This window comes from Aulostomus chinensis, chromosome 21 (assembly GCF_037954235.1).
Source record: "Aulostomus chinensis isolate RoL2024-O1b breed Wild chromosome 21, RoL_Achi_v1.0, whole genome shotgun sequence".
NCBI lineage: Eukaryota > Metazoa > Chordata > Actinopteri > Syngnathiformes > Aulostomidae > Aulostomus > Aulostomus chinensis.
The window spans coordinates 6481637-6494003 of NC_141340.1; the positions used below are offsets into that span (position 1 = coordinate 6481637).

Here is a 12367-nt window from a genome sequence, read left to right on the forward strand (position 1 = left end):
AGCCACCATGATAGAGACAGGGAATTTAATTTAGCTAGTTGGAGGACAAAGCCATCAAGCCTGACTGATATAATTGCTCTCGCTGGAGCCAAAAGTCTTCATTGTCACGGGAAGAATGTCCGAATATTTCGTTTAATGATTTAAAATCTCACAGGAAAGAGACATCCATCTCCACAGGAAGACTTAAGAAATAAATCCATTAACTAATTGGATCCAATGATGTGACTCCATTAGAACTTTGTTTCTACATTTAAATGCTTGTACTTTTTTAAAATCTATTTCAAAAATAAGTCTGCGCCAGATTGAAAGCTCCGAAGGAGAAGCCAGAATCCATCCATCAATAATATAATATTCGATAAAACAATATTGTACAGTTATCACGGTGTAGAATAAGTGATGGATCTTATGTAGAGTGGTGGAGGACGTTAGCACGGTTGAATGTTATGTTCGACATCATGAAGTAGATCAGTATATATCAGTCACGAGTTCTGAAGCGCGTCTTAAAAACACTGGTTGCTAACAAGTAGCTAAATGAGACCACAGAGGTTTGCCTTGGACATTAAAGTTTGAAAACCATAGAAGCGAGTTGTGGGGAGGTTGAAGTCATGCATCTGTGTAGTTGTTAGCATAACGTTAGCTCTGTTCTTGTAGCGACCGCATTTAGAACGTCAAAGTTAAAACAAAGTGGGGTTCATTTGTGAAGACTATCTTACTGAATCTCACATTTTTGTTTGCTACAGATTGTATTTATTCATAATCCAGACAAAAAAATCCTTTTGGCTTTTGGTGGAAGGAACATGATGTGTAGAAAATTTGGCTTAAGGTATAATCTAAGCTGACCTTCACTGCTCCTTAAACAGAAGAAGGGACAAACAGGGGTTCCACATGGATACGATGGACAGAGAAGTTCACCTTGGGAATTTTGTAACAAAGTTGCAGGAAAAAAAAACAAACAAACGTATTACATATGATTCAAAAGGAACAAAACAATTACCAAAGACTTTCCACTTTATACCTTTGGGTCGAATTAGCTCAATGTCACCACTGTAGCCCACCGAGTTGTAATCTGACTTTGTGCTGCTGCCTTTGACTGTGATGTTACACGGCTTTGTACAGAAAACAAAAGGATGAATAGATGACAATGACAGGACAATACATGGTTTTTGTGGATTAAAAGATAATACAGGCTTGGAAGGGACAGATCTTATTTGTGTGCTAATATGTGACTGGACTGCACAGCAGAAAGATCCTAAAACAAATGATAAGAAAAAGCCAAGCAGATACTTTTATGATTTAAAGTTTTCAATGTAAACAGTTTTCAATAATGTAGAAGGAAATAGTCATTTTCAACCTAATCGTGCATTACTGAGAGTGATCACTAATCCCTAATAGCAAATTTGATTTTTACAGTTGAACGAGCACTTGTGCATATGGTGAACTTTTTAATCTCCTTTGGCAGATATATAAATTATATTTTAAAAATCCCATTACAGTATAAATCTGCAGCATTTTGAGAAAGGTTTCAAACTGGGCCCGAAATACACAGTTACTATAAACCACTTACAATACATGTTGTGCATTGTAAAATGTAATCAAGTTAGTCACAATAATGACCTGTGAATAATCACGTTTAATCGCACAATTAAAATACAAGAAATTAGTTGTTTTGGGGAGATAAAACAAATGCGCCTTTGGAATTGGAATAAAATGTGCATAAAAACTTTGTTAATAACATCTCATCTCGGACGATTGCTTAATTACAAAGCCTTAATTTGTGGAGTAAAAAAGTTGCACATAGTGCCTAGCAATGCCATATAGTAGAAATGGTCAATTATTTTACAACACTCGGCTGAAGCGCCATCAAGCCTTGGCTGCGGTCAACCCAAATAAGGAGATAGTGGTCACAGTAATATTATTGTTAAGGAATAAAAAATATGCATATACAGTGTAAATATCTATAGCATTTTCAGAAAAAAATTTAAAGTGGGCCTCTAATACACAATGTATTTCACACTAATGCTGTGAACTGATTTATTATCAATTAACTGCAAAATTAAAAAAAAAACAATTACTGTTAGGAGAGCATGGTATCGGAATACATTAAATATCTTGCAATATTTAACAGACAATTGTTGGACATATTTTGCATCACTTGGCATAAGTAGAGTCAAAGCCTCGGTGACACTCGTTCCACTTGGTAAAAAAGGGATGCGGGAATTTAGTAAATGTTTGTGCTTACAGGAGAACGTAGCAGTCAAACTAGTCACATGATTCACTCGTCGTATGCATTAAAGCAAAATTCACACGTTTAAAGTTTCCAGATTAATTGCAGGTATTAATTCATTAAAATTCACAGCGCTACTAAAACTACACACGACCAAATAACAAATGCTGGCTCTGAGGAGCACATGTGCACTGATAATGTAGCGAAGAAATTGTGAACAGACAAGCTTGTATACATGCAGAATCAATGCACTTCAATAATTTAAGTAAGCTCGTCTCATAAAAGATGAATAAAACATCAACGCAGACAAGTCTTTGATTAGTGTGGTCACTATGACTTCAGGACAGGTACAGATGAACATTTGATGAAGATCATCCTCCTCTTCCCTCGCTCTGCAGAAGCCCAGCAAAGGAAATCAAGCGTCTCTCGGCCAGTAAACAGTACACTTTTACATTTCTTCTGCCTCCTGACACATTGACACCTCTCTCACACCCCCACCATGAATTATATATCATCCGTGTGAGCCGCAAGTGAGTCCAATCCTCACTTGAAATGTTGGGGCAAGTTCTCCAGCAGCAGGCGCTGAGCCCCTGACAGGACTGTCTCTTTTCCGTTGCAACTTCGCAATGACAAAATGTTGAGCTCTATTTAAAGACGGAATAAAGGGGAACAGAAAAGGGAGAAAACAAAAAAAGGAGGTTCAATGAGATATCTGTCAGAAAATTATCGAAACCAGGCGAAGATCAAAGACGATTGGAGAATTTCCTCCAGCGCCAACCATTACGCCGAGGAACAAGAGGCACAACAAAAGAATATGAGGCAAAAGAAAACAAATACAGAGGGAATATGGAAGAAGCCCCATGTGGCCTTATTATAAGGGCTACACTGCAGGTAACTATATTCTTTAACAGCAGTGCTTTATAAATTCTGTCATCTTGTTAAGACTGTCAGGACCACTGACCCTCCATTCCTCTCTAACTGGGCAACTGACATTTTGAAGCTCATTCTTTTAACTACAGCTGTCTGATTGCTTTGGTTGAGCACATAATCCTAACGGCTTGTCTCAGCTAATTGTTTGTGCTCCTTCCTCCAGTAAATGCAGGGCTGAGGACAAGAGTGGGAGCTTCACTTATGATGGAGTGAGGGCAAAAGGGTGCCGGGATCCTATAGTGCTCATTATATCTCATACTGACGCTTTGTTGTGCTTGGTATTCACTCGCTCTCTGAGAGCGATGCGAGTAGCGCTCCCACATAGTCATCCTGCCTGAGGAAGGTAGGAAACAGGAGTCCCACTTTCGTCTATGTTAATGTTTATAATGAGGAATGAGTCAAATCTTAGAGGAAAATCATGCAGCTTAATGATCAGATACCAGCTGAACTCTGGCATTTGACGCTCCATTGAAACACATAAAAACAATCATTTGGGACCATGAGACACCAGCACTGAGTTGTCTATGGCCTCCAACCTCGGTGCTTTGAGAAACTGTCTGCCATCGCTTGTTCAGAGACTTTTTGTTGTTGTTGTTGTTGTTGTTGTTGTTGTTTTTTTTGCAGCGGTGCCACAGTAAAATCAACTGTTATCTTTGACTGTCCCGGCCCTGGCCTCTGAAGTACTGGAGGACGAGGCGAGACTGATTGTCAGAGGTCGAAAGGCTAGGTCAAAGCTGGCTCATTCGTCAGACAAAATGCTATTTTTGTTTCCTGTGTGGTTGGGGAGTGAGTGTATGTGTGTATGTGTGTGTGAGTGTTTTTTTTTGGGGGGGGGGGGGGGCGCGCGCGCGCTGCAGTCTGCACTCTCATTACCGGCGCTATCTCAGTAGTCTCTGCCAACCCCCCTATTACAGCACTTTTCTCTCTGGGGCTGATTCCAACTCAACTCTTTGTTTTCTGCTCAAACACCTACTTTTAAAACCTACATATCTTTGTGAGTGTGAATGTTTGCGCGCGGGTGTGGTCAGCGCCACATCTGCCACACTGACCCAAACATGAAGAACACGTGGGGTGTTTCCACCAGGGCTATCGAACATCAGCACTTTTTATGTCAGGGACCGAGTAGCATCAGCTTAAATCTCATACGATTTGTCACTCAATCCTAGGACTCAACGGTAAGGAGCAAAACTCCTAGGTTTTTTTTTTGGGGGGGGTAAAACTGCTTTCAATGGTAAAAATGCCAATGTGCTGAAAAATAAAACTAGAAAGTGCAATCAAAAGAAACTGCATTTTGGCATAAATTGGTTTACATTTTCACAGTCTAATGTATCAAGTGCCACATTTGGCTCAATTAGTTTCCTTGCAAGTGGTAAAAAGTGTAAGAGGTGACAGCAAACGTCAGGGGAAACCACTACAGGTCATGCTTGTGTAGTGAAGTGAGCAAAAACCCAACAACGTCCGTGCACGAATATTCCTTAAACACTCCTGTCGTATTTCTTTACAAATGTTCACCAAGGCCGGTGCCAAGATTTTCCTCAAAACTTGTATTGTTTGAGTGTACTACTACTACTAGTACTACTATACTACTACTTGCTAGCTAGCTTGGTAGCGCATACAGCAAAAGGAATGGCCAATGGCAGCAAAGTACTGACAGTTGTACTTCGATTTGGACAAAAGTGTCTGCCAAATGAAGTTGTAGAATCGTAAAATTGTAGGAAGCAAAAGCTAAATATTCACTGCATTTCAGCATCCAACGCCATTTTGGACCAACAGACTTACAAGACAAATTAACGTGGTCCTTCTCTGAGAACTGGTGTGTCTCTCTGTAGTTGTTGCTCTGATGTTTCCTGTGATGTATTTAGTCCAAAGTGGCAGCACGAGTTTCCCCTTTGGGCCTCTGTATTCTTCCATGGCGACACACAAAAAAAAAAAAAAGCAGGAGGGGCTGGAAATACCAACTGAAATATTCACCTCATGGCGCCATTACTGTTTAGCGTATGTGGGGGTGCCAAGGAGGTTAAAGACTAAAACCAAGGACTTAAAATCGTAATGTTTAATGTCATTTTCATTTTGTTCGAGTTCTTTAAATTTAAACAAATTATAAGTCAGGAAACAGTCAAGGCATCTGAGAAGGTAGTGAACATTCTTTTAACGATACCCAACCCTAGTCGCGGCTAAACGTTAGAGGTTCTATTCACACCATAAAAACAGTCACGGTAAATATTAGTGGGTGCAAAGAAATAAGCTCTCTAGAAAGCATATACCAATAGGTGCTCAACTTATAGCCCTGAGAAAGGACCAGCCAAGGCCGGCATGAAGAACGACTGCACATATTAGCTTGACACAAAAGGACTTTAACGATCTTTCACTCCAAACAGCAAGCGCTTCACACAGCTTAAACAGAAGAGAGGGGATTTTCTCATGTCAAAAGAATTCATGATTTCAGACATCAAAAAGGAAAAACACAAACCTTGAAAAGAATGAAATGAATTCAGTAGGAAAATCTTTCTTTTTTTTCCCCTGTGTTGATCAATAAATTATATGTACTGTACTTTTCTTTAAGATACAGGGAGAAAGCCGTCTTCCCCGCGTTATCCACGTAGCTCAGATACACAAGTCAAGCTGGACCAGAAAAATGTCTTCAACACAATTTCGCAGGGCATGGTTGAAATCATCATTAGCTGCTGTTGCGCTGTCTGAACGTCTGTGGCATCATTTCGGTGAGCTGTAAATTAAGAGCTAATCAGTAGCTGCAGAGGAGCCTGTCAGGAGTTAATGAAATTGCCCGATGTGACCCTTTCTGTATTTTTAGGAACCGCTGTAGTCTAAACACAGCCGTCATTCGTTAACAAGAGAGGTGAGAGGGGACAAACAAGCTCCCTATTACTGCTCTGCCTCACGTTCCTCGATGGGAGTCCATAAACCACTGTCTCAATTGCCTTTTCAGTGAGTCACGCTGATAATTACTCCACTGGAGGTAAGGAGATTTAGACTCTATGAGATCTGGTAATTATGAAGGTGGTCAAAGGAAGGTCATTTTTACTCTGCGGATTAGACAGCAGCACTAGCATGCAGCCGGAGTGGATAGCGCCAACGGTTTCTGTTCTCAGGTCTTCACTTCCCCGTTAACTTTTTCTCACCACTGCTCACTTTGTGTCACCTTGATAACACCAGCAAACCGACGTCAGATATTTCCAATCATCGTCAACCTGTCAGTTGAGCTAACTATCTGTAGACTGCCCTGCACTCGTCACCTGATTTGAAAGAGATTTTAACATTCTTTACTCAATATAAATGTTTCATTTTTAAATGAAAGGGTGAAATTCCAAAAAAAACAAAAAAGTAACATGGTGAAACAATTGCATATTTATTTTCTCCTTTCACTTCAACTTTTAAAAACTGTTGTGGAAGGGTATTTGAATCGACGTTCTGAAAAGTCTTATTAGTTGTTTCTAAGTATGTTGGGACTTTAAAGTACTTAAATGGCTCCGCATCTTTAAGACTGACCCAAAAACATGAGTGCCATATAGAAAAATCTAATTATAAAACTTAATTTTATAAAACTGCAAAACTGGAGCTATGTTTGGAATGTGAGGAGTAACTTTTGGTATTCGTCTTTAAAAAAAAAAGAGAAAATTTCCATATTCTAATCCATATTTTTTTAATTGTTGACTGGAAAACAAGCAGAGAAAAGTGAGCATATTTTCTATAATGTTCTAGCATGAGGGAATTTACTCCCAGGACCACAAACAATTGTTGAGAGTGCATTTTGTTTGATTCTAATAGACTATTAAATTGATTGGCTCATCAAGAAAGCATTAATTACTTCGAACTGTTTACATATTTGTTCATTAGCAGACATATTGACAAGACACAACTCAGTGTCAGCTCCACCACAATCAAAACACAAATGCGTGTGAAATTCATTTCACCAGTAAGTCCAAGCTATTGGTTGATCATGTTACATGAATGGAAAATAGATTCCTTTCTTGGCGGCAGTTGGAATAAACACGGAGAAAAACAAATGCCGAAGAAACTTGTGAACTATTGAGAGCCACAGCAGGAAATATCAGTGCTGAAACGCTGATACTGTATATATATATATATATATATAAACAGTCAAAACAGAGTCGCGGAGTCAAAAACAGAGTTGCGGAGCCACAGGATTTTGGAGAATACACCACATCGCTTATAGGGATCCAGAGATAATGCTCTCACTTTGTGATGAGAGGCAAAATGAAGCTGTGTAGTCCAATCCTCACTCTGGGGGGAAGCATTTCAAAGAAACAAATCCTCTCCATGGAGATGTTACACATACAAGAAAATCCCTGCGTACTCCATAATGTTGTCCTTTTGGCGTTGTTTAAGCTTGCTTATTGATTGCCAAAGTGTGGTCCAGGGACCTCCAGGGGCCCTTGGAAGAATTCCAGGGGGGGCCCCCCCAACAAAATAAGAACTTCACTATAGTTTTAAGCCTTTGAAATAAGATATGAAGATTACTGTTTTGGTTGTAGCATTTTCCATCGTCTAATACTGGCCTGTGGTGTCAAAGCAAGTGCTCGAGACCCTCCAACACAGACTACACAACTTATGCTGCTTAGAAGTGGGCAAATAAACTGGCTGGCCCTACAAATCCCTTTACAAATGTCCACTGAAACCTCTGAGGATAAACCTTTATCTCTAACACTTCTAAACTCTTTAAACAACCAAACTAATAGATGTGAAAGAAAGGTAGACGTAACATATCCAGCACTCGGTATGTGCTGTGCCATGCAACTCCTCGCCTTTGGAGGCATTATCATTCAGCGGGTCGTGTGCCATCCAGGCGAAAATGTGATGCGCACCTCTGTTTCACGACTGCTTCCTGAGGTTCCACACAGAATAGAAAATCAGACAGGGCTTTTGTTAAAAGCTGATTCAAACAATAACCCACACAAACACACATTCAGACAAACTGAAACACACACACACACACACACGCACGCACTTGAACCCCTGGGGACCTGCCAATGATATAAAACATTTCCTAACTCCTTAATTTAACCATCACAACTGAATGTCTTTGTACATTCTACTGAATTCAGACTCTCAACTATACCTTGACCTCCTAAAACAAGCATTCTTCTGCACATTCTTTTTTGCAATGTACGGCATTTTGGAAGGAATTTGTATAATTTCTCTTCCTCTTATTCCTAAACTTACCAAGCTATATACTTTTTCTTCAGGATAACTGACCAGGGAACTGTGAATGACGTGCGCCATCAAGATACCTTCCGACACCTAACCTGATTCTAAACCTTAAATAGATTCCTAACCTTCAAACTTGTGGGTGTTAACATGTTAGTTTTATTTTGAAGTCCAAGTGGGTTGGTTTGAGGTCAGCACAGGGCCACAGCTACCTGCAACTTCTAATAAATCCTTTGAAAAAAAAGATATTATTTTAGTAAGTACGTTTTCCATAACACCTAAGATCAATCACTTTTATTTGAGACTTGTTCCGATATACAAAATTGTTCTTCAACACACTTAATCACCTTTTTTTTTTTTAACCTTCAATTTAGTCTTATAGAGAGGATGAGAATGTGAAACTACTTGCTTGCTTGTAGCAAAGTGTTTGCAAGCCTGGGTGATTGACAGTGACACAACCGATGCCAGGAGCACCAAGAGACATCAGGCTTTGCTTCCTGCTTTTAACACTAAATTAAGGGCTAAAAAGATGTATAAGAACAGATTTATGCATACCAACAGGCTCGCTTTCTCAATCCATATTAATTCCAGTGTCATTTCAAAGAGTATACAGAGAGTATGCAAGGCTGCGGTGTCTGGCACTGGGTCCCTTGCTTTTGTCCTTCATTTTCCAGGGGATGCTGGACCCCTCCTCTCTCATTGGCTCTTTTAAAAAGGGGCCATCTGCCTTGCAGGACAGACCGGGTTATTACAAGTGTGTTCATGGTCCCATCATGTGTCGTCAGACCAAAGCAGAGGCCCTGAGTAAAAGCCTCATGCAAAATTTATGTTCATGCGGCTGTTTCAGTGGGTGGAAAAATCAATATTGGGGCCTGATGCACGGCGATGACTGAGTGCTCTCTGACTGACAGTAAAAGCTGAGAGAGATTGAGGGGCTACGTTTACTGCTCTACAAATGGAGTGGAGAAGAGTTGCCCTAATAGTCTACTTCACCTTAAATTTGAATTTTATTACAGATTATTTTGGTAACAACTTGAAGGTATTTCGAAACAAAAAGGGAACAAATGAAGAAGAATAAGCAAACCTTAAACACATCTTGAGCAGCTACACTATTGTAAATTACCAGGTTATTAAGCCTTCCCTTCCTTTCCAGCTTACACAAAATGATTGTAGAATAATCAAAAGGCAATGGTGGGTATGAGGAGGACATCATAGGGCTTTTGTTCTGCCGCTGCTTCGCTTACATATGCTTTTGATAGCACGCCACATACCCACAGTGCATTTGGGGAGGAATGTGAGAAGAGAGCGAAAGAAAGTGAGAAAAAGAAATTCAGTGGGATGAAATAAGCCCAAACAATGGGATTTGCTTTCCATTCTTCTGCCTCCATCTTCTGTCTTTAATTATTCCCTTTGGTTGTCTGAGGGAGCGTGTAAGCACTTTCACACAGCACAACATGCCCAGCAGCACAACACTGTCTGCCCCAGTGATGTGGAGCCTTCTGAGTGACACAGAGCCTCTTGTGATTATTAATGCTGTTTAATACAACACAGGGCAGCCACTATGATTGAGGGAAAAAACAGATTTCAAAATGCATGCATTCCAAATACAGTATAAATGGAATTATGCTCGACACGTTCGCCGCTACTGATACGTCCCCCCTATTGCTACATAAACATTATGTACACCGTGAAATCAAGGATGTTTTGTAGATGCAACATTTGATATTTTTTTCCCCTGTTTGGAGTGGAACTTTAGTTGATCCTGGTGGGATCCTTTGTGCCGGTTTAGCGGTTCCTTCCTGAATCCTATATGAGATATTTGAGAGCCCAGAACGATGTATGATGAATGAAGTAGCATGCTACTTATACGCTTATCGTGCTCACTGACTAGCAACAGGTTCAGCAAAGGGCAGCGGCAGTAAATGAAATTCCGCACCAGGACAATATATCATCAAAAGAAATGTATGCACCTGAAACTTACAAGCCTTCCTTAGATGTGGACAAGGTATCTGACGGGGTCTGGAGGGGGAGGAGGTGAAGATGGGGTAGTAGGCAATAAATGGAAGGCGGGGGGTGGGGGGGGGGGCGGCAAGCGGGGATGGTTTTTGCTGGATGGAGAGCTGCAGATTTTGTTGAATCAGTTCTATTTTCATACTGGTTGATCTATGTCTTTTCTTTTAACCATTTCACTGCAGCTGGAAAATGGAAGAACTAAGGCTAATTTCACAGTGAAAGCTCACTAAGCCCCCCCCACCCCCCAACCCCCAACCTTCGGTCTATGGAGATGGTCTAGTTTGTCATTGTGAATCACAGCAGTATAATTCAGGAAATACTCCTCTGTGTACGAGAGAGAAAAGTGTGGAATATGTTCAGGGGGGGGGGGGAGGTCTTTTGCTTGTGCAGAGGAAGGTTTTCTTACGTGAGTAACAGATATCCCTCTCTCTCTCTCTCTTGCTCTCTCTCCAAACATGCCCTCCTGTACTGATGCTACAGGATCCATCTCTGATGTGTCTGCAGTTAGTCCAGAAATAGCACCCACGGGACCGACACACTCCTCAGGCCTCCTACGGGACCTTTTAAGCTGCACTGATACTGATAAAAGCCTGCACAAATCTGGCCCCAAGATACTCAGGCCATTAATTAAGGTAATTAGGCCCTGGTCAGCAATTAGTAACCACAGATAGCTTTTAGCAGTGGCTAAGACATCTCCGCCGGTGTGGCGTTTGGTTCCATACCATCTGCTGACAAACGTCACCACGGACTCTTTGGTTTCACAGACAGGCAACTGGAGAGGCGTGTTTAAAAATGACCTCTGTGTGATCCAGACTGGTACGCTTTCTTCCTTTTTCTCGCCTCTTTTCTCTTTCAATCACAGAGGTGTGAGCGCTATGAAAATCCATACATGTTGCACAAGGCCATAGCGCGAACAGGAAACATTCAGCGCACAAGGTATTGATCAAAATTAAAACATGTGGGCTGAGTGTAAGTGGTATTGATCAGAGAGTAATGCTACATTGTTTTGCTTGTTTTATTAAGGCCGTGATGGATCTACATTCACAATAGTTTACATTATAATCCTTTATTGAATGTGTCAATAGAAGACTGTAGCTTAATATTGGGCGCATGCAAGTTTTCAAAGATATGTTATTTTGTATTGTAAGGCAATTAAAACAGCATGTAGTCATACTACTGACAAAATGTGAGCAAAATTCTGTTTTTTCTTACTGTCAGAAAGAATAAAAGTGAGAAAGCTTTTATTCTAATATCTAGAAACAGCAGCCTGTGTATGTTTCACCCAAAGGTGTTTGATATAGGCTGCTGTGAATAGATGGGACTGAATACGTTCAACCACAGAGGGCAGATCAGGCAATAACTCATATTACTTGGGAATGGGAAATAAAGGATGCCGTTGTGCTGCTTTACACAATTCTACATTCGAAGCAATCGGTGATAACACCATTTTCATTCCAGTTCAGTCCCATAAAATTACCATTAACATTACAAGTCATGCAGAACACAGATAAATGTAAAATGTCACCCAGTTCTGCCAGGCGGGAATTCCAGTTCCACAAGATTACCATCTCTGTGTGCTCTCTCCCACTGCACCTTGTCTAATATTTCATTTACAACATTTCATAAGTTCATTTTCCCCTCACTGACCATGTAAATCACAAATCAATTTTCATTTAAAATGCTTGACTACAGATTGTTGCTGAAAGCTTCTGGATTGAGCCTCAACAACATGGCAGACCTTTAGCAAATCTTATGGAAACAGGCTGGCAGGAAAAAGGAAAAAGTGAGATATAATTTCTACAAAACAACTGCGGGCCAAGTGGTCAAGGATTTGGGAAACAATACAGCTGCAGCAGAAACTGTCATGCATTGTGATTTACATCAGAGTCAAAATGCCCTAATTTACTGAGACCAGATGCAGGTGAAAGAACAATAAGCAACTCTTTTGACTTTGCATAATAATGATGAATATTTATTCAATATATAGAACTACTTTAAATGTAGAATATATTA

At 40.4% G+C, this 12367-nt stretch overlaps 1 protein-coding gene across 2 annotated transcripts in view; it reads right to left on the reverse strand.

Annotated features, from left to right (window-relative positions):
- Positions 1-12367, reverse strand: part of pou6f2 (POU class 6 homeobox 2) — a 79976-nt gene that overhangs the window by 32338 nt on the left and 35271 nt on the right. The window lies entirely within an intron of this gene.